The sequence below is a fragment of the Manis pentadactyla genome, chromosome 2, assembly GCF_030020395.1.
Source record: "Manis pentadactyla isolate mManPen7 chromosome 2, mManPen7.hap1, whole genome shotgun sequence".
Taxonomy (NCBI): Eukaryota; Metazoa; Chordata; class Mammalia; order Pholidota; family Manidae; genus Manis; species Manis pentadactyla.
The window spans coordinates 160,352,796-160,379,104 of NC_080020.1; the positions used below are offsets into that span (position 1 = coordinate 160,352,796).

Sequence of the window (26,309 nt, forward strand, 5' to 3'; positions counted from 1 at the left end):
AATAGCCAAGCAATTCTGAGAAGGAAGAATAAAGCTGGGGGGATTATGCTTCCCAACCTCAAGCTCTACTACAAAGCCTTAGTAGTCAAGATAATTTGGCACTGGCACAAGAACAGACCCATAGATCAATGGAAAAGAATAGAGAGCTCAGATATAAACCCAAGCATATATGGTCAATTAATATATGATGAAGGAGCCCTGGATATACAATAGGGAAATAACAGCCTCTTCAACAACTGGTGTTGGCAAAACTGGACAGCTACATGTAAGAGAATGAATCAGGATTATTGTCTAACTCCATACACAAAAGTAAACTCAAAATGCATCAAAGACCTGAATGTAAGTCATGAGACCATAAAACTATTGGAAGAAAATATAGGCAAAATTATCTTGAATATGAACATGAGCAACTTTTTTCCTGAACGCATCTCCTTGGGCAAGGGAGCAAAAGTAAAAATGAACAAATGGGACTACATCAAACTAAAGAGGTTCTGTACAGCAAAGGACACCATCAATAGAACAAAAAGGTATTCTACAGTATGGGAGAATATATTTGTAAATGAGTTATCCGTTAAGGGGTTAACATCCAAAATACATAAATAATTCACACACTTCAACACCCAAAAAGCAAATAACCCAATTAAAATACTGACAGAGGGTCTGACCAGATACCTCTCCAAAGAAGAAACTCATATGGCCAAGAGGCACATAAGAAGATGCTCCACACTGCTGATTATCAGGGAAATGCAAATTACAACCAGAATGAAATACCACCCCACACCAGTTAGGATGGCCAACATCGAAAAGACTAGGAACAACAAATGGTGGCAAGGAACTGGAGAAAGGGGAACCCTCCTACACTGCTGGTGGGAATGTAATTTAGTTCAACCATTGTGGAATGCAATATGGAGGCTCCTCAAAAAACTATAAATAGAAATACCATTTGACCTGGAATTTCTACCTGAGGAATTTACCCAAAGAAAGCAAGATCTCAGATTCAAAAAGACATATGCACCCCTATGTTTACTGCAGCACTATTTACAATAGCCAAGACATGGAAGCGACCTAAGTGTCCATCAGTAGATGAATGGATAAAGAAGATGTGGTACATATACACAATGCATTACTATTCAGCCATGAGAAGAAAACAAATCCTACCATTTGCAACAACATGGATGGAGCTAGAAGGTATTATGTTCAGTGAAATAAGCTAGGCAGAAAAACAAGTACCATATGATTTTCCTCATTTGTGGAGTATAACAATGAAACAAAACTAAAGGAACAAAACAACAGACTCACAGACTCCAAGAAGGGACTAGCCATTACCAAAGGGGAGGTGTGGGGGAGGGTGGTTGTGGAGGGAGAGAGAAGGGGATTGAGTGGTATTATGTGCTGCAGTAAACATAGGGGTGCATATGGTGCGTTTGGGTTCACAGGGAAGACAGTGCAGCACATAGAAGACAGGTAGTGATTTTGTGGCATCCTACTACACTGATGGACAGTGACTTCAATGGGGTATGGGAAGGACTTGATAGTATGGGTGAATGTAGTAACTACAATATTTTTCATTTGAAACCTTCGTAAGAGTGTATATCAATGACACCTTAATAAAAAAATAAAAAAGCAGCAAGATGGTAATGACCAGCCACACATTACAGAAGATATCTGCCCTGTAGGTAGACAGAAAGAAGCTGAAAGTTTCAAGCCATATCTCATATTTGCATCTAGTGAACTGGGCTTCATGAGGAAGAGAATAGACAAAGCAGACCCAATGAGAAAGCTGGAGTTATAATTCAGACTGGAGATAATAAGGCTCTGAACTAGGACAAGCAAGTGAGGATTCCAGATGAGGGGAGATAAATGAAAAATATTCAGCTAGACTTGATGATGTGAAAGGTTCAAAAGAAATAAATTGTTGTGTTAAATAATAGAGTTTAGAAACTTTCTTGCTCTAGGGCTGAAACAACAAAACCTAATTAAGGTCCTCCCTCTGGCATTTTAGAACTAATTTAGAAAATGTTTTCCCAAATCTAATGGTTCCTCCTCCTCACCCCTACACACATAGTTTCCCATCTACTGTGCTTTTAACGGAGGAGAAGTCTAATGGAGACTTACTATCAACACTTCAGAGACGCCAAGCCAGGTCGAGGTCGACCAGCCCTCTGATTAGAACCTGTCCTATTTTCTTGAAAACTTCCAGATCTATACCTGAGTTGTATACTCCCCATGGCCTTCCCTTATCTTGCATAAATTGATGATCTTAATTAATTAGCTGGACTGCATCAGATCCTAACTTCAATACTGTAAAATATACCTCAGTCCTAGTTTTTAAATCATAACCACTTCAGACATCTAAGATGTCTGAAACTGCCTTACATTACCCATATCCATTTTCCTACTGAAGTTTTCATTGTTGTTCTTTGTCATCATCTTTACCTTAGGTAGTTGCTCTATGTTCTTCCTAAGTTTAGCACTTATTTTCTTGAGATGAACCATGTGGCTAGGAGACTCTGATGGACACAAATGCCCAGTTGGGCACTAATCCATTTAGGAGTTAGAAGATACTTATGGAAGAGGTTCTCAATGTTGGTTACGCATCAGAATAATCTGCAGAATAAAAAAGGAAAATTAAAAAAAAATGAGGGGAAAAATAAGAACTCAAAACAATATGTAAATGAATGGATTAATTTCTAGATGGATCATCTTGTTCCCAGAGGTCTAGATGAAAATTAAGTATCTCTAGTTTTATCAAAAGCTTGTCAAATATTTTTGCTGAGCTACAAGACTGAAAGAAGTTTTTTACCAAGTTATCTAGTGCTACTTCTTACTTTCAAGTAAGTACACAAGATCCAATTAAGCAGAGTCCCATAGTTAGAGATACAAGTACTGTATGGAACCTTTTTCTCAGACTAATGTGTTTTATATTGCCAGCAAATCCCTTGTGTTAAGTACTTGATCCAAATAACTAGTAAGAATATGTATCTCACATAAAATTGAACCCGTAAGTTCCTTTCAGTTGGTGGTTCAGTAAGCATTGGAACCATATGCCCCACCTGTTGCTCAGCAAGACCAGATGACTATAATATTTAATAAAGCCTTAAAAACACCAAATCTGGTTATAGTCAGAAAACAGCAACTATTTATGTAATCAACCAAATGTGCACAGCTAACACCTTCAGGAGTTGTCCAATAAATATCATAACATGGACTCAAGTGTTCAACTGCCAGTCTTGCCCGTAATTGTCTTTTTTTCAGTGTTTAGGAAGTTGAGCTGCTAACGAATGTCTGTTAAGCATTACTCCAACCTGTTTGAAAACACATTATACCACTTAAAATGATGGGTCTGTGTTCACACCAGATGACAAGATCTGTTTGCAACCTGTTGTTAGTGTTGAGCCTCTTGGGAGATTATGGTAATAAAAGTGATTGCAGGCTTATCTCCAGATCATGCAATTCTTCCTTTATTCTTGGGTTCAAGTGTGCTGGTTACCAGCACACCCCAAATAAACATTATCTTTTCTTCTTTTGTATGCAAGTTATTATTTAAACCTATTTTCCTCTGCTCCATTAAAAAGAACACACAACTCATCTAACAAACCCCTCTCTCCTGCCAACTTTTACCATAATTATTTCTACCAAGTAGGTGTACCATATTGTGCTGTGGATGAGTGCCCTGAGATGACTCAGTGAGTAAACTTGTCTTTTGTCCTATATCTTGGCAGTGTTGTCTTAACTCAAAAAAATGTTCTTCACTCTGTGATTTTTCCCTGAGGCATGGCCCAGTGGGACTAGGCCATCCTCTAGTAAATGCTGCCATACTGGGAGATCCTGTTCTGGATGACTAATTTTCTCAGGGTATTCTGGGGACTCCTGGTCAGCTACTTAATGCTGTGGAAAATACTTAGAGGACACCAAGAAAAGATGTTGACTTGAGCACAGGTATTTACCTTGCCATATACCCTCCTTTCCATTATACAACTAAAATTTATGGAAATACATATGCATATGTATGCATATCTATATATATCTCTGTGTGTGTGAATAAATACATCTATATGTTTGCATATAGGGATATACATATATATAGACATTTATAGTCTGGGTTGATAAGATGGACTTCCTTAGCAATGAAAATTCAAAAATGGTGTTAACTAAATGGAACAAAGTGAAATCATTTTGATGAGCTCTAGAGTAGTGATATTGAGGAAATATGAAGGTTGATTAATAAATCCCTACATTTTCTAAAATCCCTAAAATTACAAATTTTCTAGAACTCTGTACCAAGAAAGTGGTACAGAGTTACAGAAAATAATTAGAAGAAATCCTGAAAGAATACCAAATGAAGACTGTAATTGAAAGTATTACCCAAAGGAACACAGAGGGAGTACCCAACTTATCATTAAGTTGGCTGAGACTAAATATTATTCAGAAATAGATGACTTAGGATGCTAAAGGACATGAAAAAGAATACCAATAAACAAAAATGTCTCCAGTGAGATGGTTGCCCTAGATGTGATTTATAATTGAAGTCACAGGTCAAACTGTTACATCAAATATTGGAGAGACAGATAGGTAGATACAGAGAATCATATCTAGTGAGAGCAGACATCTCCACAGCAATCAGTGCCTGGGTAGGAAATCCTGAATTGTACTTAGAAAATTGCTGGGGATTGAATTTGGACAAGTCTGAGAGTTTGAAACTATAAGGTGAGGGGGTTTCCTTGTCATAGGGGGGCCACCCCACTTTTATGAGTTTTACCTCCAGGATTGCTACCAGGTTCTCACAGTGAAGATCAGAGAAAAATGCCTTCCTGCTTGCTGCCAGGGAGGGGGAAAATGATCAATCTGAAATACTCCCAGAGAATTCTGGTCTTAACAAGGCCTGACTTCAAAAGAAAAAAAATTTGCAAGTCTAAATAGCTGGGATTTTATCCAAGCCTCACCAACCTGAGGGAAAGGGGATACCCACCCACAGCCTGCTCCAGCCATGTATATGAGGGAAGAAAAATACCCATCTCCTTTCTCAGTAGCCTTCCACTTGGGGGAAGGAAAATAGCTAACTCCAGCCCCTACAGCCTTTCAGCCTCCACTAAGCGGGTGGTGGGGAACTGGCAAGCACCTGAGAAGCTCACAGCCCAAGGATATAGACTCACTGAAAGACTGAAGCTAATCATAGGAGTATATCTTGCTTCTCTCCCCTCTTCTTACCATCACATCTGTAGGGCTACTGTGTAATAACAGGAGAATACACTAACTAGAAGAATGGCACATATAATTTTATTCAAGAATGAGTCTCTAGGGAACCCCAAAGACAACAGGGGAGATAAAAATAAGGACACCAGAGGAAACTTTAGCCTGTCACCTACAGCATAGCCACAGCAAACACAGCCAAACTCCTTGTCAGATAATCATAAAATGTAGCATTAAAGGCCTGTTTACCTCAGATCCTTTTACCAAGGTCATCATACATAGCTTTCACAAAACTTCAAAGCATGGTAAAAGACAAAAACTCCGTTTGAAGAGATAGAACACACATCAGATCCTGACACAGATATGGCAGAGATACTGGAATTATCAGACAAGAAATTTAAAGCAACTATGATGAATATGTTAAGTGCTGTAATGGAAAAAAATGGACAACATGAAAGAACACATGGATAACATAAGCAGACAGATGGAAATTCTAAGAACAAATCAAAAGGAAATACAAGAAATCAAAAACACTGTAACAGAAACAAAGAATGTCTTTGATGGGCTCATTAGTAGACTGGACAGACCTGAAAAAAAAAACAGTGAACTGGAGGATATGTCAATAGAAACTTCAAAAACTGAAAAACAAAGAGAAAAAAGACTCTAAAAATCCCCAGAATATCCAAGAAATGTGGGAGAACTATAAAACATTTAACATGTGCATAACTGTATACCACAAGGAGAAGGGAGCAAGGCACAGAAGTATTTGAAGCAATAAAGACTGAAAATTTCCCAAAACTAATGATAGACACTAAAGCACAAATCTGGGAAGCTCAGAAAATACCAAATAGGATAAATGCTCAAAAAGAAAAAAAAAAACTGTAACTGGGCGTACCATATTTGAACTGCAGGAAAAAAAAGACAAAATTTCAAAAGAGACTAGAGTGAAAAACAACACAGACACACTTTACTTATAGAGGAGTATAGATAAGAATTACTTGGAGTTCTCTTCTATATGCAAGCAAGGAGACAGTGGACTGAAATATTTAGAGTGTTGAAAGAAAAAACCCAACAACCTAAAATTCTATATCCAGTGAAATTATCCTTCACAAGAAAAGGATAAATAAAAATGTCTTCAGGAAAAAAAAAATGAGAAAATTTGTTACCAGTAGATCAACTTTGCAAGAAGTGGTCAAATAAATTCTTAAAAAAAAAGAAAATGATATAGGTCAGTAACTCAGACCTACATAAAGAAAGCGAAAGCATTAGAAAAGGAAAAATGATGGTCAAATAAAATATTTTTTTTTCTTATTCATAATTGATCTATCTACCACCTTTCTGGTTTAGTATATATGAGGAGAATTCTATTATTATTGGAGAAATCAAGAAGAATGCACTGTCCTCTAATGTAGAACAAAACAAACCATAATAGAGCTCTCTCAAATGAAGAATAAAGTCTTTGGAACCTAGAAACAAAACCAAACCTGAGCCTGCAAAATATTTGGCCACCCCACAAGAAAGAGATAAATAGCACATTTGAGAGGCAGAAAAAAGCATCTTTTTTGCCCACAATAAAACTCAACAAAACTACATATATAGTCTATGAAGCAGTAGATAAAATATGAGCTAAAACATGGAAAGAATATGATGAGAAAGCAGAAAAAGAATGGAAATACAAAAGAACTATTTGGAGGAAGAGAAAGATTTTAAGTGATGTAAAGCGAAGTTAATAAAATCAAACATTTTATTTGAAGCAGTAAATGGAAATTAACAAAGAAAAGAACTGACTCAGAGACAGGGAGGGCAAATGACAGACTCTACCAGAAGACAGAGGAAACTGAGAAAAAGGGAAAAAAGGCTCGTTAAAATACAACATGACAAAAGGGGACAGACAATGGATAAAGAGTGTATTGATGATGGCAATTCTTAAGAAGTAACAAGGGCAACAGAAACAGAAGTAGGCAATTATATGCTTAAATAAGTACTAACATCAACCAAGAGATAAACAAAATTAAATGATACATTAATAGGAAACTAAATTCTTAAACACAGTATAGACTAAACCTAAATATGGATAGGAAAAAATGTGCAGTTTTTGTGTGTAAATATACTGTATGTAAAAAATGCCCCAATATATTAGGTTTTCAAAACAAAAAAAAAGTCTAAAGGTAGAAATTAGGATAGAAATTTTGTTTAGTCATTTTTTAGAGGAATGGTTGCTAAATGATATTTCAACTTTAATTCTAAAATTGGATAAAGACCCATAATATTTTCAAACCCTTAAAATTAATTTCTGATAGAATTTAAAGACACATGTTGCATGAGAATAGATTTTCTCAGCAGAGTGGCTGCTATAAAACAATAACTACTAGGGGATTTACTAACTGAAGAGAGGATGTTCTATCTAAAGGAATTATATCCAATTTCTAAAAATATCAATGGATAAGGAAAACACATCAGTAACCAGTTTATGCCTGGGGCCTCCTTAATCAAAGAACTTGAGACAATAACAAAAGCAAAAAATCTAAATAGCAAATGACAGAAAGGAAAGAAAAATGTATATATATTTAAAAACTAAATATATCTGTGTGTGTGTGTGTGTGTGTGATAGAACATCATAAATACATATACTTTTATTTCCATTATTAAAACTAAAAGACACATATTCATATAGGAAGCATAATGAGAGCTCAATTCTCTCACAGCTGAATATCCAGCACGGTGCCTTGAACTGACACAAGGGAGCTATCAAGGTCTTGAGAGGTTCTAAGAGCCTGTTTGACTTGACTATAAGAATAGGAATCACCTACTGTGTTCCCATTGAAAGAGCTCTCCTTTCATTTGTTCTTCATAGTTCGTTCTAATTTCTAGTTTGTTCAGGAATTCTTCTCTTGATCTATTACCTCTCTCATCACGTACATTCTAAAATTTTTGCTGATCAACATCCTTCCACCTAATATAGTCCTTAGCTTCCACCACTTATTCATTTTCAAAACCTGATTTTCATCTCTGCTTAGATTTTGAGTTCACTGAGGAAAACCTGACTTTTTTTCTTGATCATCAACAATTTTGAGCACTGATCTTGAAATGATCCTAAAATAAGCAATCAGTTGATTGATGGGTGTGACATGTGTGACAAATTTCCACTTGATGTAAAGGGAAAAATAAGCAAATGAAGAGAACCCTTTTCTGCATTCTCCGCTCCAGTAGCATTTTGAAAGGCAGTGACTGAGCCTTCATTAAGTCTGGGGCACAAGCAAATTGTGACCTTTCAACATAATCGTGTTTCTGTGTCTCATAACATATAAAGTCATGGGAAAATTCAAAGAGCCTCAGTTCGATGCACAAGAGTCAAAATTTGAGATTCTCTTTTTTACCAATCTCTAGTAAGCCTAAAATATATGTTTAGTACACAAGTAGCCTTGAAAACTGGATTAAAGATCCTATGTTAGTAAACTAAAATTAACCTATTTGTACCTTATCAGATGTTTCATAAGCTATTCAATAACTATTTTTAATTTGATGTAACTGTTAAGCATGGAATGTATCGTGGAAATCCTATAAACTGGCAAGCTTCTCCCACAACCCACCAAGCACAACTTGATAAATAAAGACTGCAAAGTTGACAAATATAAAATCCCCATACTTTAAAATGAGTAGCTGACAAGAGAGCCAAGTAGTGATGGCAATAACTCTATGAAATATTTTTTGTGGCTCTGTGTTAGATGCTGTAGTCCACTATTAAAGCAAAAGTCTCTGTCTGGAGACTAGTTCAAGGAAAAGAAAACTGTTCTAACTAGAATATTTAGTATTAGGACAAATGGTTTGTCTTTTGCTGTCAATTTATATGTACAAGTCGTCTAAAAGAAAGAAAGCAGTTCAAAACGTGCTCTTCTAGAAGGTAGCTGGTGTGTTCAGTGACATTTCAAACTCTCCTGAGGCCAGTGAGATGCACCAGTACCTGACAGTTCACTTGACGACTTTGAAGGGAAGTGATCTGGGGTAGTGGTGCGTGACACAGTTTAAGAGATTTCTTTGCAAGTAGAGTTCATTCTCCACATGTATTTTGGATCTAGTGCTAATTTTCCTAAGCTACAAACATGGAGCATTACAGATGGTAATATGAATATATATATAATCTTATACCCAGATTCATGGCATGCCCTGTTAACTCTCGGATATTCAAACTTTTGCGGACCTTTCAATCTGTGTTTCCATACAAACTGAGCCCATTGTCTTCTTGTTATTGGCTGATATGGACCATTAACAACCTTCCTTTAATTTTCATTCAGCCTTCTGCCTATGTTCTAAATTACAATAAACTTGGAGACAGGAAAGTACTTCAAAGGAAAACTACTTCAAATGACACAGTTTGCCATTATGAAAGAATGGATAGCTTATAGATCATCTGTACCAGTCTTAACTCATTACAACCAAAACTCTACTGGACTGTATTAGAAAGTAATAATTTCTAAACTGTATTTATACTTGCAGGATTCTTAATTACATGGTATACTAAAGGACTTCTTTTTAATGAAATGAATATGTGCCTTTACATAAGAACCATAATGCTAAAACTAAATTAATAGTTTTATAATATAAACTAAATAAAGTAATAAAACAAACTACAGTTAATTTTGATAATATATTGGTTCCTCACTCTCCCCACCACCCACACTGATTTTCATAATATCTTGGCAGCTTCCAAAAGAGAGGAGAGAGCTTTGGTTGTAATGAGTTGAGACCAGGATAGATCATCTATAAGCCATCTATTTTTTTACAACTGCAAACTATGTCTTCCAGTTATAAAATAATCTACTTAGCACTTCTTTTGCAATACTTTCCTCTCTCCAAGTTGACTGTAAAGTAGACAGACAGAAGGCTGGGAGTGAAAATTGAAGGACGGTTGCTAATGGTCAGTATCAGCTGATAACAAGACAACAGGCTCAGTTTGTGATGATGGAAGTAGAGGTTGAATGATCCCCAAAGTCGGGATATCCTGATGTTAATGGGAGATGCCATAAATTTGGGTATATATTTCTGAGAAGGGGAGACAGGGGAAGATCAAGCCTGGGGAATCAGCCAAGTTGGCTATAGATGAGAAATCAGAAGAGTGAGGCTAATTTTATTGATATGGCTACATAGCACTGTTTGCACCAAAAAAAATTGATATCTCCATGATTTATCTTTAAGCAAACATTTATCTGATTTATTCTTGTACCTCAGAAGCTTAACCAGGAAAAGACCTGCAACATGTGAACCCACAGGTGGTGTGCAGTGGTGTTTAGTGACTGTGGGCATGGAGATTTTCCTGGGTACACTGCATCTAAAGTTTAACTATAAAGCAAGGGAGTTCTTAGGAGCAATGAACAATCTGGACATTCAAGCTAAGAAATCTAAATCCTTATCTAGTTGCAGAACTGAATGTTAAGCTCTCCTGCATGTGTTTATATGCTGACCACTTGAGTAAAGATTTACTTGGAAACTGAGGGGGTCCTTAGCTGGAATGGAAAACAACAGTGGACCCAGCTGTGTAAAGGGAGAAGGAGGATTTGACAATAGTCTTGCCTCTGCTATCATCCTCAATAAATCATACAGGTCATAGGAGTTTTTTATTTTTAAGTATATTTTAGCTGAAGGACCTCATTTGCCAAGGAAGATGTGACATAACGGAGGACAACCAGAATGATAAGAGATCAGCAATTGGGTGGAGTTCCTGAAATAAACGTTGGGAATAAAAAATAGTAGGAATTATTATTAATGTGACCCTGCTTAAAATACTGAGCTGTAGGGGAAAAGTTAAGCAGACTCACATAAACAAATATGGGCCAGAACCCTCACACAAAGAACAAGACATACATGACTTGAACAGGGGAAGTAGATGGTTTGACCAGAGGAGAAACTACTGAAGGTAACATTTGCAGTACTGATCAACTGAGGAATGGGAAAAGAATTCCAATGAGAGAAACAGTAGGTCAAAGGAAAAGACAGAGACATAAGAGGGGAACACTTCTTGAGATACGGGGAAATTCAGTATGAGTTAGAGTTTGGAAACCTGGAGGTGATGTTCATGGATGGAAAATGTAAAGGGTGGGATCATGGATGGCAAAGAAATAGGATAGATTATCAGGAACTTTGCATATAGTGCTAAATCACATAGAACTAATTTCATAAATAAAAGCCACATATATGACTGATTTAGTAGATAAATGATGGGATTAGATTTGCATTGGTAACAAGGGGGGGGTCTAAACATGGAGCCCAATGGAGGAGAGATTATAAAAATTCAGATGAGAAATGATGTAGATTTGAGCTACGTATGGATAGGTAGGATCAATCATAGTGACCCATTAGTGAGTAAATATAGAAGAAATGATGAAGATTCAAATGATGGTAATTGTTCTGGAAATGTAGAGGAAGAAATACAATTGCTTGGTAAGGTGATCCATTGGGTACAATTGAAGAAGGTATCTTTCCTCCATTTTTATGGCTTGAATAAATGTTGATACAAAAAGACCAAGTCCTGGAGTACAAAGAAGAAAAGGCATTGAATTTAGTTTTGTTTTAATATGAGTTTGGCTGTAAAAAGGTGGATCTTATTTGGAAACATACTTGAGGTTAAATAACATACAGTTATTAAGTTATAAAGTAGCTTATCCTAGGATATCCTAAAACACTTAAAAAGACATTTGTGAATTTTTCTATTTTCTTATTCATCATGTAATTGGAAACTGTACTATATGTATTTTATATCAGTGTATATCCACATTTTAATATTTTGAGTGTTGAAAAAAGAATGAGAGCAAAGAGAGCTTTATTAATAGGGTTTTGTATCAGGTCAGGAGTGAGAGAGGAAACATAAGCTATATTTCATATTTCTCCGAAATCTTTAATATTACCAGGGATAATGATAATGGTGAAATCTCCAAGGGGTATATGATGTTCTGAAGTTCAAATACATTACTCGAAATTTGCATTATTCCCATGTGGGGACTCCGCAAGACTTATAAGGGCCTGGTACAGAGGAATGTTGCTGGCACTTGCAGCTGCCTTCAGGAACCTGCTGGATGAGAAACCTTCCACTGCTACCAACAGCTCTGCCACACTTAAATCCCTACCACCTTCTCAAGAAAGCCTTCCCAAACACAAAGCAAAGCTGAGCCTCCTTGTCCTCCCTTACAGGATTTGGGGCACCCTCTCGTCAGTAATTATCTTCCTGGGATGCATCTGTCTGATTGCATGGCTGATTTCTGTCCTCTAGCTCCCAGAGTCCTCCCTTGTTGAGGCCACTGTTGTATTTCTTTCAGCATTTCTAGTTGCTAGCAGAGTATGTACCAAATATCTTAAGTTCTTAAAATTACGTTCAATCGGTGAATGAGAGAGAACCCTGTACCAGTTGAATAGCTAGAACCCTCCTTAATTTTGAGGAAAGCATATTGCCAGGGGTCACACTGGCTCTAGCTTTGCCAGAAGAACCCACCCCACCCCATGAACCTCAGTTTCCTCACCTATCGAAAGTAAAGTGATAAATTTTTCTCAAAGGCTTACTTTGATGATTAATTGAATACACATATTTAGAACACTTGCCAGACAGTAATAATCCAGTAAAATGTAATTCTCATCCATTTTCCTATTCTTCTCTGAGATTCTCAACTTCAATTCTATACAAATATTCATGGTCCTAAAAATATGTATGTTTCTAGATGCAGTAACAGTGTGGCACTTGGAAATTTGTTTTTCCCTTTTAATATTTTTTCCTTTGTCCTTGTTGACACATGCCTAATCTCTAGCCAAAAAATATAATAATAAAAATCAGTCATAATGATCTCAAAAATGATTTCCCTGGATGGCTCATGAGAGAATGATTCTATCTTTATAAGTAAACAGATAAATTATAGAAAATAAAAATGACAGGGGAAACTGCTTTCGTAGCTTGACCATAGAGTGCCCTAAAATGTTCCAAGGCCTTACATAAGAAAAGTCAGAATTAGTATGCAGTTACATGAATCTTTGTTAAGTGTTACTACTATGTTACTACTTGAAAAACTGTATTTATTTGCCATCATTTCTTAAGCAATAGTCAAAATATCACGTATCAAAGGAGTGACAAGAATATGCAGCCTCAAACTAGTTATTCCCTTATTGTCAGGTGGCCATGGGGCTAATTGCTTGGTGCTTATATCAGCCTTCTTCAAGAGTGTGAATCCTTGGGCATGTTACTGAGCTTCAGTTTGCACACATATTAAACGGGTAAACAATACTCTATAGAATTTTTGTTACAAATAAATGAGATAATACATGCAGAGTATCTGATACACAGATAATGCTATTAATAATTAACAAATATTAACGATTTACCATTAATACTAAATATAAAATCCTAAACACTACCAATAGAAATGACACTGAAGCTACTATATGAAATATGTTTAAATTAAATAGTATACATATGTATACATACATTTATATAAACTATACTTTTCAGATCCCTTTACTACTGATGGTATTCTCAGCTCTATGAGAGGCTCTACTAGAGGAAGCTAGGAAAGCAGGATGACAGCAGAACAGACATCACCTTCTGTTTACAGTTCATGTTAGTATCACTTCAGATGACAGTTACAATGTCATCCTTCCAGTCCCAGAGATACCAGCCCTGGCCATGCTTCCCTCAGCCATTCATGTACAAATCATGCAATGCATCCCTCAGAGGTCTAAGACACGGCAATCGGAGCCCCTCCTAAGAGCTCCTAGCTTTAGATAACACCACTTCCAGCTCTCAGCTCCCTAGTTATTATCAGCTGGGTTACCATAGTCTTAAGAATAATATGTGCTTCTTGCAGTAACTCTTTTGTCTATTCAAACCTTTGACATCTCCACACCAATTTCCTGTACACAACCTCTTGCTGAAATGTCTAGGGTGGTTTGTATTTTTCTGTGTTCTGATGGAGTCAGCATCTAACCAGCATTATAAAAAAACCCAATGAATTTCATTCCCTTAGATGTGAAGCCCTAATTTTGTCTTTCCTTTGATTTTTGTAGAGATTTGGGAATTATTTTGAAAACTCTATATAGCACTCTCTAGTCAAACTTTATGAGATGGTAAAAATATTCTTTAACAGCACCTATGCTGTTTCATTAACTGTTCTTATGAAAACCACTGGTCAGTCAAATGTGGCTACTGACCAGTTGAAATGTGGCTAGAGTGACTAAAGAACATAAATTTTAATTAATCTTAATTTACATAGCCACATGTGGCCAGTGGCAATGTTGTCCATCACAAGCTATGCAGTTGACTGGGTGATGAAATTTCAAAGACTTACAAAGGTATGTTCTATCAAGCAGATAAATTATCACCTAAAGAGATAAAAGATCCCAGTGATTGCATCTAGAATATTAATAGTCCTATGAAATCTCAATAATATAGATAAGTATTTTATACAAAAAGGAGCATAGTCATAACCTAAGCTATTATTTAATATCTTGAAAATTGCTTATAAACTTTTATCCAAGAAAATAAATATAAATTAAGATTGTTATGATCCTTAAACATGTATTTTTTTAACCTAACTGTGTATCTATATATATATACATTTGCATGTTTCTCAAGCCCTTACATATTCTTTGAGAATGTTTTGTTAATTGTTGCATATTATTTCTTTACAGGAGAGATCATAATTTATTTCACCATATGATGAAGTTGGACATTTAGTTGCTGGTGATTCACTATTACAAATATTGTTTTGATATTTTCTTAAAACAGAATTATTAGGCCATTAAAATTAATATTTTAACATAAAAATCACATATATCTTACGAATAACAAAAGAAAAGAAACAATATTTATAAATGTAAAATAGTCAGTAGAAATCCATTATGTTAGGTAGAAAGACAGACATAAGAGGGTGGAGGGAGATAAGGCCAGTAGAGCCCATTAAAAGGGACTCAAAAGTTACCAGATAAAATCAGAGAGTCAGAAAAGACTCACAGAGTTAATTAGTTAAAGTTTCAAGGACCAGGAGTGACTTGGAATGCCCAGACACTCCCCAGATAAAGAAAATACCAGAGGATAGTCACAGCAAACATCAGAACACAGCCCATGTCATCGTTTTACCAGTTAGACCAGGCCTCCTAGTCAAAGATGGTCAGTCAAGGACTTCTCTGTCCTGTCAAAAACCACAGAAAAAAAGCCTCACAGTAAGCAGTCTGCCTTTGCTTACCTTGACTCTGGCCCACTCCTCACTTGGAGTGCATTCAAATAAAACTTTGATTCTGCTTTGCTGCTGAGTCCCTGCCTTTCAGTTCTTTGTTGTGGTGGGGACAAGGGCCCAGGAGAATGAACTCAACCCATAACAATCACTCACACATAAGTACTTTTTAAACTCTGTGTATGTATTTCAAGTAAATTTTCTAAGAATTCTCATTTATTTTATTAAAAATCATGTTGAATTCTACCTATATTTTAGTGCCTTGCTGTAACTCCAGGGGGGTTGGGGAAGGAATCTCGGGGAAAAATATCTTTGAAACCAAAATCAGTCAAACGGAGAAATAAAGTAGGAGAAACCCGTTTATTGCTTACAAGCTGTTGTCCACATCTGCTCACCTGTGTCTCTCACAACCCAGCTGCAAAAGGGACCCCACCCAACCTCTCTGGTCCAGATATGCCTTCACTCCCCTTTATAATTACCTATTGATATGGAGATGGACTACGGCCAGGCAAGATATTCTGGGAATATTGCAATTTTGCCCACACTTGCTTTTCTATGAACTGTTATATAAATATTTTTTCTTCATGTTAGTATTCTTTTACAACATAATTTTTGATTCTGCATTCTATTTTAATACTATATACTATAATTTGCCTAACACTCGGTTGTTATTTAGATTTTTTCCATTTTATCAATTATATCTACTTATCTATATAAAACACTTTCATGAACATCTTTTCATGGACATCTTTGCACAGTTCTTCATAATTTTCTTAGAATAAATTTCTAGACTATGAATTAATAAGGCAGAAAGTATAAATATTGCCAGGATATTTATTGACCTTGGCAAATTTCTTCAGGGAACTGCCAAATTTGTACTCTCATCAAGAGTACCTTTCTCTAATTTTCCTATAAAACACCGGATAACCCTGGGCATATGCTTGCTAATATTTTGAATTACATCCACTACTATTATCTGATTTTTGTTGGCATATAGAACATTTGTTGAATTAGTGTTTTATCAAGATACTTCATTAAATGGTTATTATTGTCATCAGTTGCTCATTTCTGACAATGTGGAAAACATAACCGGAATATCTTTCAGGCACAAACATAAATACTGTAGGAGATTTTTAAAAATAAATAAATGAGCAAGTGATGCATAGAACTTACAAGAAACAATGGAATATTCTCAGGTGCTAGAAATAAAGAACTGAAAATTACTATGATTGCATTAGAGTGGAATTTGAGGTGATTATCCATTCTGGCATATTAACATCTGAGTTTTAATACCCAGGCAGGTAAGGCAAATGATGCCTTCATACTGAGTGAGCTGTGGAGTTGGAATAAAGGCCCCATATTTGGTCAGGACTGTTCAAAAGCCTGCATACAACCTCCATGAAAAGACAATATTCAAAACTAACACTCAGTTGTTGAGTATTTAGATTTTTTCCATTTTATCAATTATATCTACTTATCTATATAAAACACTTTCATGAACATCTTTTCACGGACATCTTTGCGCAGTTCTTCATAATTTTCTTAGAATAAATTTCTAGACTATGAATTAATAAGGCAGAAAGAATAAATATTGCCAGGATATTTAAACTGGGTATTAAAACTCAGATGTTAATATTCAAAAAGCTCACCTACCCACACTGATAGACTGGGACTGTTGAGAAAATACTTCATTGTTTCTTTAAGGTTAGGGCTTTCTAAACAAAGAAACCAGAAACCTGGATTAAGGGACAGGCCTTGGAAATTAAAAGATGATTTACATCTCTCTGGAGCAGAGATTTACCTCCCTGTAGGTATATTTACCATATCAAAGGGGGATTATACCTGGGGCTGTCATTTACATTACAAAGGATTTGTGTACTCTAACATAAAGTATTCTTTTCTCTTGGAGTGGAAGAGGGGATCCTGTGCAAGCTGTCTTAGAAAAACTGAATTCCAGGTTCAAGATCCCTCTCCTACAGAGCATAACTTTAGAAGATGGAAGAATTGGGAAAAGGGAGCAAATGTTTTCTCTGTAATAATGATAATCTCCCTTGATCCAGAAATTTTGTTCACTTTCATAAATAAATATAAATATTAAAAATGTTTTCAGAGATTTTTAGAGTAGGTAGATAGCTAAACCTAAACAGGGAGAGGGCAAGGGAGTTTGGCAAGTGTTTATATTTGGCTAGATCCTTATATTCTACACATTCCATATAAACTGTTCTCTGGGATGGGGGAGTGAGAATACAGATAACAGACTGGCCAAAACCACACACCTGTTTCCAACATGCAGGGGACGTTGACCCAAACTTCACCCCAAAATTCATTGAGATGGTAAAAATCACCCCCCTCCATCATTAGCATAGTAAAAATCACACCTCCCTGCTGCCATGACAGTTCTGATGGGAAACAAATAAGAGTCAAAACTTTCCCCTTCCACTGTGAGGGTGGAGCAAGGCTGGACTCCAAAAAATAATCCACGTAGTCCCTCTGAAACCTGACCCCACTTGGTGAATATTCATCTCCCTTCATACAAAAAGGGCTCCTCTTCTGTTTCCTCGGCTTACCTCCTTCAGGGTCTGCCTGCACCCCAATTCTCAGATGTGTACTTCTGTCTTTCTTGGAACTTTTATTTCCCAAATAAACTATTAATGCTCAACTGCTTTTGCATCCATTCTTGAGTTCTTTCTTGAAACCAGACCAAGGATCCATCTCTGATAACAGGATGGCAAAAATGGTGCGTATCTTTGCTTGAGGTCTAGTGTGGAAGAGTCTGCCCTTAGAATTTAAAGCCATTAGTATGCAATTTCCCTAAGTTTGCTGTTTCTGATGCCGGCGTTCTTGTTTGCGGAGCCAAAGAATGAGCTTCTCAAACAGTCAAGGTAGGAGAGCAAGGTACAAGCTTTTATTTAGAAATAAAGTGAGAGAATAGAGCTCCTGGCTCATGCCAGGAGGGGACAAGACAGCCCGTAGTGGTGTGTTGTCTAGGGAGTTTTATAGGCAGCTGAGGATTTTTCGAGAATGAACAAAACTTAGGGGTGTGGATTTGCATCACCTGCCCTGTCCTCAAGGTGGGCTGGGTCATAGTCTGATTGCTGGGGCTGACAGAGGAGTCACAGGTTAAGCTGATACCCTTGCAGAACACTCAAACATTCCAGGCGAAGTTGCTTCTGGCCTTTTGACCTTTAACTGATCTCACTGAAGATGTCTATATTCTTAGTTATCTTCCCCTAGAGAATTAGTGTGACCTTGACTTTGCATAATGCTTAACAGTTTCAATGGGGACTTCTTTGCCCATTGTTACATTGCTCTGACTGTAAATATTCCACCCTGCTTTTCACAGAGGATCTCACCCTACTCTGACTACACCCACCGTCCCATCCCCGTCTCATTTCGATTTATGCTGCCTGAGTGATCCTGCAATGTTTAATTTGAGAAATGAATATGGATAGTGGTATTGAACCAATTATATGTGTTTTGTTCCTCGCAGGACTCAAAGACACTTTGAAAATCTAAGGCATAAGAATTCAAAATGAAAAAAATTGAAGGTAAATATGAACTATCAGAAATAACAAAATATACAAGGCAAGAATAAACAGAGTAAACATAAAACGTAGTAACATAAAAAGAAATAACAGCAATAATAAAAAGCATGTGTTTCAGATTATATGAAAAATATCAGAAAGAAAATAGGAAATGTTTTTTTTACAATGATTAAGGGCATAAATTATTGAACCAAAACTCTAAAAAAAGTAGTTAGATTTAAAAAATAGCTAAACAGAATGTCTAAAAATTTTAAACACAGAAATTAATTAAAACACCCTGTGGATGGATTGCATAATAGATTGGACAAGTGTAGCCATAGAACTCATCAATTTCAAGTTACAGCTGAGGAAATTATGAAGAATGAAATATTAAAAATGCTATAAAACAGATTTAAGGATAAAGTGAGAACATACTACACATGAACATTAGGATTTAGAGAAAGAGATATTGAAGACATTGGGCAAAAGAACAGTAGAATTGATAATGGCTGAGAATTCTCCAGGATTGGAGAAAGTTTCAAGAAAAATAAATAGAATTTAGAATATATCCCAACTTAGATACATAATAGTGAACGTGCAGACCCAAGAAAATTGTAAAAGCACCTAGAAAAAAAAAGGAATTACCAACAGACCAAAAAGTTGTTGGATGTAAATCTCATCTATAATGACAGCAATCCTTGCCAACCAAGAAAAGGAGGCAAAACTGAAAAAGAACAATGGCCTTTTCTTCAAGGTTTCAGAATTGCAATTTGGGGATCACAGATTTCAGAGTAAACATGAAAGTGTCCTTATAGGGTGAAAACATGAGTTTTTTATAAGGAAAAGGAAGATAGGCAATTACATGAGCTGAAGAGAAAAAGGTTTATGTTTTTTTTCTAACAAGCTAAAACTACTCTGGGTTATACATTGACTACTGATTCTGTCTTCAGAAAGTCCACAACCATCAAACATGGGATCAGAATGTCCATTCTCCTGCTGACTTTTCAAACAATTACTTAAAACAATGACTGTTTTGCCCAGTCCAAAGTTTCTGGCCCAGTCCAAGCAAGGGCAGGTAAGGAGGTTTCTCTCCAAAGGCCATTCCAACTCCATTTTAAAAAGGCTCCAGTCATGTCAATTTTTCACAGCCTGATGTTGAGGAGAAGAGAGATTCATTAGGAAGGTTTACATGGGATTTCATGGGATGATGGACATTTGTACACCACGACTGTCAAAAATCATTCCACAGTTATATTCAAAATCAATGCATTTTGCTGTCTATACATTATACCAGTATTTAAAATGATTAAAGAAGCCAGTTAGGTATCATAAAGTAAAATCACATGTTGGGACCCACAAAATGGAGGCCACTCCAGCGGCCTGGCTCACATCACAAATCTAAACCTAAATCAGCCTGTGCTTATGGAAATGTCTGTCAAGAAACCAACATATACTAGTTTCAGTCCTCCAAACTCAGCGTTAGCCAGCTCACCTTAGGACCTGCCTGCCTTAACAGGAAATCCCTGGCCACCTAGTAATCCGCATTGCCTCTCCTAAGGCTCTGTAAAACTTGCTTTTGCTCAAAATTCCTCAGGTGAGTGCTCCACTGAATGGGAGGTCCTATGCTCCCCCATTCCATGGATTGCTTCCCCTTGAATGAAGGACATAAACGTCCTTGCTAAATTGCTTTAGTTCTGTCATTTGACAGGCAGTACAAATAAGCTTTATTTAACACTTCACGAAGCAGGCAGTCTCTGCTCCAAAGTGTCCAGAGAACTGCAAAATAGGGTAGAAGGTGGGAAGCTTTCTTAGGATAAAAAATAAAGAATAACGAAGGGAAAACAAACAAACAAACAAACAGAAAATGAATAAGGAACAAAGAAGTAAGTATCCAGCTGACATTTAGGGATTGGCTCACCTGATAAACTGCATTCCAGATCAAGCAGAGAATTTACAGGAACAAAAATGTTATGTAAATTTCGGTTTGCTGACATGGCACCTGGGCAGGAGGGGCTCCATCTTGGAAGTAGAACTTTATTTCAAAACAGGGAAATACAAATGTCCATGTCAATGAGACTTTCCACCCCTATCAGAATAGGAAACTAAGTATTGGTAGGGATGACCAAGCTGTAACACTGTAGGCAGAAGAGTAAATTTGTATAACAATTTGGCAAAGTCTGGTTATACTGGAGTTGCATGTATTGTCAAATTCTGACAGTTCATTTCCAGTGGGCAACTCCAGAAGTATTTTTGTATGTATGCACAAAGAGACCTGCACAGTGGTGTTCATTGTTTATGTCCCTTCATAAAAGAATGATAAATCTTTTGTGGTGTATTCACATGGTAAAATATTGTTTTAGCTCTTAAAATGAATGAATTGATTCCTAAATCTTCAAAAATACATTACTGTGAAAGGGACATATATAAGAAAACAAGAAATCCACTCATGTAAATTATAAAACAAATATAAATCATATCATGTATTGTTGATAAAATACACATCTATGTAAAAACATATTAAAAGCTTGGTTGGGAAATTCTCATACCAATTTAAAGATAGTAATAGAAACTTGGAAATGCGGTGTGGGGCAGTGTCCAGTGTATGTCAGGAGTGAAGCTTCAGTTTTATCTGTAACATCCCATTCAATTTCTTTTTAATAGAAGAGATGAGATAAATACCTGGCAAAACTTTCATATCATTTTCATTTTGGCAGTGGATATGATGGTGGTGTACTTTTATTTATGTTTTGAATGTCTTATAAAAACAGTTTAAAAATAAAACCAAAGTAAGATGATCTGCTTTACAATGTTTGAGTTCTTACTTATTGATGCATAGAGAACTACAATACAGTCCTAAAGAATGTTGCAATAATTCTGTATTATTTCTTAATTTTAGAAAGAATGCTTCTGGTGTTTCATGATCAGCATTATGTGTTGACTAAGAAAAAGGCAGAACTGAAATTAAAATTACTTATTTGGGGGTCACTGAATTGCAGTTTGAGGAGCACAGATTCTATGAGCAAGCCAAATTATGTCCCACTAGGGAACAAAAGTCAGGGGTTTTAAAAATAAAAAGGAATGCTTGTATATGTTGTTTACAAAAATCTTTTATTGGTATTGCAGGAAGAAAAATTATCATGACTGAATATAATTGTTTGCTAAGGCTATCACTAAGTAGAGTCTCTTATGTAGCAAGTTGCATGTGTTCAGAATATTTATGATTGGGCCCAGTTCTCAAGTTTATGATTCTATCAGTGAGGACATGCACAAGGCCCATCTCATTAATGGCTTGCTAGCTCCATTGAAAAACCCCTTGACGTAAGTGACTCCTTTTATTGTACCTTTCATAGATGGTTCACCATAATGCTGGTGTATATGTCTATCTATCTAATCTGACTATATTTATTTATCTATATCCTCTGTCATCTATCCATCCATCATCTGTAGCTACCTGTCTCTCTTTTTTTTTTTTTTGGTCTTAAGAAAAATCCTTCTTTTAGTATTAGTATTATGTCAATGGATGAGGTTCTATAAAATTTGTTTTGTTAATAATGAATATTGAATTTCATTAATTGCCCTTCCGGCATGTTAATCATATGAACAATACAGTAGAGTTTCTGGAAATTTATAGCCAGACTAACTTCACTGAATCCCAGCTCCAACACTTTGTAACTTACTTGCTCTATACCTCCCTTTACTTAAGTATTGTTTGCACTCACTTCGTAGGTAGGTGTGGAAATTAATTCAAGTAAACACAGCAATTAGAACAGTACCTGGTAAAAAGTAAGCAATTGATAAAATGCTAGCTAGTACTGTTATACATTTACTTTTTCTCCTTCACTTATGGATGATGAAGAGTCATTCAGATAGTATTTATAGAACAGTCAATATAAAATAAACATCATTATATTCTCTGGGGTTAAAGTAGTATACAAAAACAGACAAGCTGTCTCTTCTCCTATGCAATATAATTTAATATAATAATTTCTATTAATGTATTTCCTAATATTCCACCACCTTTCCATTTCTAGAATAGATCTTACTTGATTATATAGTTGTCTTTGATTGCTAATATATTTAAGATTTTGGACCCCATATACATAACTTAAATTTTTTGTAATTTTTAAAATATTTTTATTGAAGTATAGTTGATATATAATCTTAGATCATATCAAGTGTTTCCAAAGAACGAATATTTTTTTCATAAGATTTTTTAAATGCCCTGAGCAGTTAGAAGTGAATTTTTATAAACCTAGTATTAAAACCATTTGCATGAAATGCCACTTTTCTACCTTGTTCTTTGACAACTCTGTCAGTGTCTTACATTATTATTCAACTATTAGTATTAATTATTAAGTTATTTTACCTGTTTCTGAATATTTTAAATGATAATTTCCTTCAAAAAGGTCTATTTCACTGTAATTTTCAATTAGCATTTTAGAATTATATTTTTAAAATCACCTCCATATCAGTGTTATTTATTTTTCTCATACATAATATGTTAAGCTTTTGCCTTCATTCTGTGTGATATTATCTGAGTTTGTCTATTTTATTGATTTTAGCAAAATTAGGTCTTCACTTTGTCAATTATTTTTTTCTGTTATTGAATAAATTACATGCTGATTTTATCTTTATCATCATTAATTACCTCCTACTACATTTATTCTATCATACTGTACTTGATTCTTTTTATTTTTTCTTGTTTCAAAATTAAAAAAAAAAGATCCTATTAGATATTCTTCTTGTCAGTACAGCTTTTCCAATATCTTAATAGTTTTGGTAAATGTTATTCTCATTGGTAATAATTTACAGTTACTTTGAAGTATAATTTATAGTTTTGATTAATTCTTTGATCCAAGGACACATTATTTTATTACCTTCAAAGTGGTTAGATTCTCTTAGTTATTGTTTATCCAAAAAGTCTACCAGTTTCGGAGTAATTGCATTGCGTTGAAGATAATATGTGCTCAATAAATAATTACTGCAGTTAAAGTATACTCTACTGAGTTAAGTTGAAGAATATGGTTGATAGAATTTCCAAATTGAAAATATACTGCAATATTCTTAGTCCCTAATACATTATCAAGTTTTATTCTTCTTCCAGGGATTTGTGTAAAGCAAAAGCATATGCATTATTTATAGGCGAAATGTTTGACATAAATAGGTTTATATATGATGTAATTATCTATCTATCTATATACATATATATGTATATTAGATATGAATGTCTCTAAATCTTTTGATTATCTGGCACAAATTTTCCATCAGTCAATTTTCTATATCCACCTATCAATCTGAATTTGTGTATGTGTGTATGTATGTTTGTTACAAGGGTGGTCAAAATCTTAAATATACATTCATGTCCCCCACTGACACTGATGTTATGGTATATCAAATGGTCTTTTGCAATGCAGCTAAATTTTTTGTTTTGATGCCCTTTGTGTGAGATATATATATATATATTTATGTATGTGTGCATATGTACATATATATGTTCAGAAGTTGTATAACTTAACTGTGAATTTTGTATTTCATGAATGCAGACATACTTGTCTATAAATATTATATATTTAATATATACATTTATAAATATGTGACATATTAATATATTACTATAAAGAGCTTTTTGGCCTTAGTTACATATTCTTTCTTTTAAAGTTTATTTTGTCTAATTTTACCACCACTCCCTCCATATTTCCTATTTTCATGTATGTAATGTGTCTCCCTATCATTTTGTTTTTTAATTTCTCTGTGCCATGCTTTCTATATGTTACAAGTTTTTGCTATTTTCTTTTAATATATTTCTGCCATTTTGTCTTTATGAATTGTATTCTGTTGAATTGTGAGTGAATATGATTCTCCATTAGATAGGAAAGGTATAAAGTTCTACAAGATATATCTGAGTGGGTTAGGATACTTAGTAAGTCTTAATTTTTTTCAACAATCCGGAGTAACAAATCTATTGATTTGTGAGTTTAAACCCAATTCATTGTTTTACACGTTTTCTTTAAAAAATTTCCTCATCTATTTTATTGTCTAGTAAAGGTCCTCAGTAATTCTTTAGATTCAAATGTTCATTTTGTCATTTTCATTATTTTTTCTGTATCATGTCTTTCCTATTTTTGATCTGTGGGTGTGTTTTAATTTCTTGATTAGGTGGAGTATTTTGTTGAAAATTTACTTTCCATAAAAGATAGTATATTTTGTGGCCAACTTTTTTGTTCTACAAGAGGCCCATATCTTCCCATAAAGTTCACAAATGAACTATAGTTTGGCTGAGTATAAATTTATGCTAGATCCCTAAAATATTGCTCTATGATTTTTAACAGTAAGTATTTGGGAAAGTAAAATTTAAATGCATATTTTCTTTATTTACATTTAAACTGTATTTTTTATATCTAAATAAATTTAAATGTCTTTGTTTTTATTTTTGAAATTTAGAAATAAAATCACACTCACCTAGGTTAGTGTGTCTTTTAATTCATTTTACTGGGTACTTGATGGGCTCTTTTAAGTTGAAGACACTGATCTTTCCAAGGAACTTTTCTTTTAATATATTTATTTTATTATTTCTTCCTTGTATTTGCTGGGTTCCAGTTTTATAGATTTCTGTATTTTTATAATAGTTGGTATAATCACTTGGTGTTATGCATTTTAGTGAAAAAGAGGCATTATTACTGACATATTTTGGGCAATACAATGAGATGAGAAATAAGTGTATAAAGTTTTAAATCATTTTCAATTAAGGGATTTTAATTAAGCACTGCTTCTGAACTTAAAATTTAAGAGTTTATTCTTCAAAATAAGATTGCCTATTTTTAAGCGTGGTATTATCCACCTTCTATATGGAGAACTTGGGTGAGTTACTCATGGTTTTGTACTGTGGTTTTCTTACCTGATGAATTAGTATAATATTAGTATCTATCTTACTAAGCTATCTCCATAAATGAAATTACATATGTGAAGGCCTCAGAGTAATACAAATATAAAAATAGCAAGTGCACCTTACTTTGTTCTAATAATGAAAGTTTATGCTTAAGTATATAGACTTGAGCTTAAGATTTTCCCATGTACATACCATATTCTTTTGGATAAGTTACTTAAACTTATATCTCAGTTTCTCCTTGAAATAGTAATACTCAACATATATCATTTGTGAGAACTTAAGGAGGAAAAACAAATATAAACACATACAGAGTTCATTTAGCAATCTGGCAGAGAATAATTACTAAAAAATGTTATCTTTCTTAGAACCCCTAATGAAATGTCTGGATGTGCTGTCAAATTAAATATCTATTAAATGAATGAATAACTATTTTCTCATTATTGGGCATTTAGGGTATTTTCAATTTAATGATGATTCAACACTTCTATGATTATCTCTCTAGTT

The 26,309-nt window shown here is 34.9% G+C and overlaps 1 long non-coding RNA gene across 1 annotated transcript in view; it reads right to left on the reverse strand.

Annotated features, from left to right (window-relative positions):
* The window catches only part of LOC118933915 (uncharacterized), a 115,841-nt gene that overhangs the window by 70,998 nt on the left and 18,534 nt on the right, over window positions 1-26,309 (reverse strand). Inside the window, exon 3 of the long non-coding RNA XR_008995775.1 lies at window positions 2,437-2,607. This is a non-coding gene — a long non-coding RNA (uncharacterized LOC118933915). The remainder of the gene's footprint in view (window positions 1-2,436; window positions 2,608-26,309) is intronic.